Here is a 2,846-nt window from a genome sequence, read left to right on the forward strand (position 1 = left end):
CCTGAAAAGACAAAAGAGCGACTGTTTGCTTTATCAGCCATCATGAGGTTTCAGCTAAAACTGTGAAATGCTTGCTGCAAACAATTCTGATTAAAAACCTAGTCTGTGTGGGTTCTTTTTTAACTCTTTGTTTTGCTTTCCTTTGGAAATCTAGCCTCACAAATCCTGTACTAATCAGATCCACAACTCTGCAGACAAAATGTTTCATGCCACGCTGTTTTATTATGCACATTTAATTTAGATTATAAAACTGTTATTGGGATAAAAATAAATATAAATCCAAACTTAATCACACAAGTCCTAAATAACAATCACAATGTTATGCAACTCTATCAATAAAACTGAGTTTAAAAACCTTGTATTTCTTGTCATTTCCTTTTTTCACTTAACTGGGACATTCTGTCCCCTTCTGTGCCCACGTGAACTACTCAATAGTGCACGGTTACTGTGGGTTCTGGTTTCAAATCCCATTGAATGTAGCATATTCTGGCTTTTCCTGAAGGGAGGATAGCAGTCACCAAGGATGAAGCAGCAGTAGACCGAACAAACTGATGTGGGAGGTTTGGATGACACATATTTGTGGCGTTTGTATGCCGAGCAAAAACTGTCTTACACATAACAATTTCCCTGAAAACAAACCTGTAGATAAACTGTCTGTTTGTGCTACTTGTGTGTGGTAACACCTCCAGTTCCCACGCGTTGATCACTCTGGCTCTCACTAATTATATCCCTCAACACACGCTGCTTACAGAGGAATCCAGAATTTTTCTAAAACAAACTTCACATGCATGTTCGAAATGTCCGACTTAGGTGTTTGGAGCATAGTATAAAAGAGCATTGTTTTTGCTATCTGTTTGACCTATTTAAACACTTTGTTTTTTATATTCACCTATCTGCAATTCTAGAATTGTGCTGCTTATTGTTTATCATTGTGTATATTTCCAGGATGTTTTATCTCTGGTATTGGATGCTGTGCAACTGGAATAATTTTTGCTGGTTTTTGTTTTCCTATTTGGACTTTAGTTATGATGCATAACCATGGCAACCATGCAAGTTGTTATGGGATTTACGCAAACTTGCCTCTGCCTACAGCTATCAACATCTACAAAAACTTGTTAAAAGAAAAGATGAGTTACAATAATATATAATATTCCTTTGAGATTTATAAAGTAGTTGTTCAATGAATTGAATGATATTAGGTAGAAGGATAAAGCTAAATCACATTTTAAAGTAAGCAATTGGTACCTTCTGCAAGCTTGTAGTAAGAGCGCTAATATACAGAATAAGCCCAACATAAATGATTGAAAGGATGAAGATATTAGTTATTAAGATAAGCTTTGACTTGTGTCTAAACTAGTAGATAAATCGATCCAAGGGGATCATTTAACACTAGACCAGGAAGTAGAAAACACAGCTGTTTACAACTTTACCAAATAATGTTCAGGCTGTTCAGTAATTTATTTCCTGGAGTTTTTCCACAATCTGTTGATAGTGGAGATATTTATGGGCTAAATTAAAGGATGTCTCTAGATATTCACATTTGCTAACCCTCGCCAGCAGCAGCTGCTGCTAACCGCCATGTTTTCTACACAGATCCGTCCGCATAGTTACAAATTTTCCTAGCTGCGTAGAGGCATGGAAGACCAAAATTACGTCATTTGGCCCTGCGAACGAATCAGGAATGAACCAATCTTTAGTTGTCCAACAGGCCACTCTTTTGGACATGCTTCCCAAATACCAGTTTTGCAGCGCATTGCACGTCCAGTGTTTGTGAATCCGGTAACCGTTGCTGTGTCTTGCATTTTTATTCTTATATTTTGTATTTAAGCCTTTTTCCTTGTATAGAGTATTTTTCTATATTTTATATCTTATTTTAAAAGTGTGACTATGAGAGTTTTTACACAAGAATCCCAATGTCCCAGACTCCTGGTTTAGCACAAATGGCAAATATAAACTTTGTTTCAGCAGTTCATTTTAGCAACATCGCCCTCACAGTATAAAATGACTGAGGGTTGCAAGAAGCAAACGGTCTAAGAAGTTTACAAGAAGAGGAAAGCCTCAGGAAGAAATAAGACCAGAGTGTATTTGTGATGGCAGCAGAGTTTGTAGAGTTGGTATTTTGCATGCACAATAACTTAACCTCTATTCAATTGTGGTTCTGTATAATATTATACTTAAATACATGAATGTATTTTTGAAATGGATTTAGCTGTTACATATATCTAATTATGTAGAAGACTACCATGTGTTTTTCATCTGTAATGGTACTATATTGCTGTTAATGATACACTTTTGTATTTTTGCTGTAAGTTTATAGTTAATACACTAACTATTAAAAAGTCAAAATAATTGTGACATTATAATCCAGATTTCACTCCTGAAATAGAGACAGATTATACCCCTCCCAAGTAGGCCTGGACAAAAAAACAAAACGATTCATTGAATGAATTTGAATTTTTTATTGTGGTTGATTTAAAAACAAATAAATAGATTTTTTCTATAAAAGATAAATTCATGAATGAATATAGCTACTTTTGGTTTTATTAAATAACACAAGTGAATTACAGCAGCTAAATGGATAAACCCTATGGATTAATTAATCCCTTAGTGTTCCACAGCAACCAGGTTAGAGGAAAAAGAAACAGAGAGAACCCGTTCTATTTATAGGTGCAAACATCCAGAAGAAGCCCCGTTCTTACTGGGTCAACATGAATTAGAGCCGGCAGGATTTCTGAAATCAGGTTCATTATATCAGAGGGGAAAAGAAAAACAACTTTATGACACGCACATATTACACAGCAAACCAGCTGACATAAGAAACTTTAATGAAAATAGGCAACAAAGGG

Source organism: Cyprinodon tularosa, unplaced genomic scaffold (assembly GCF_016077235.1).
Source record: "Cyprinodon tularosa strain WSP-4 unplaced genomic scaffold, ASM1607723v1 ctg166, whole genome shotgun sequence".
NCBI lineage: Eukaryota > Metazoa > Chordata > Actinopteri > Cyprinodontiformes > Cyprinodontidae > Cyprinodon > Cyprinodon tularosa.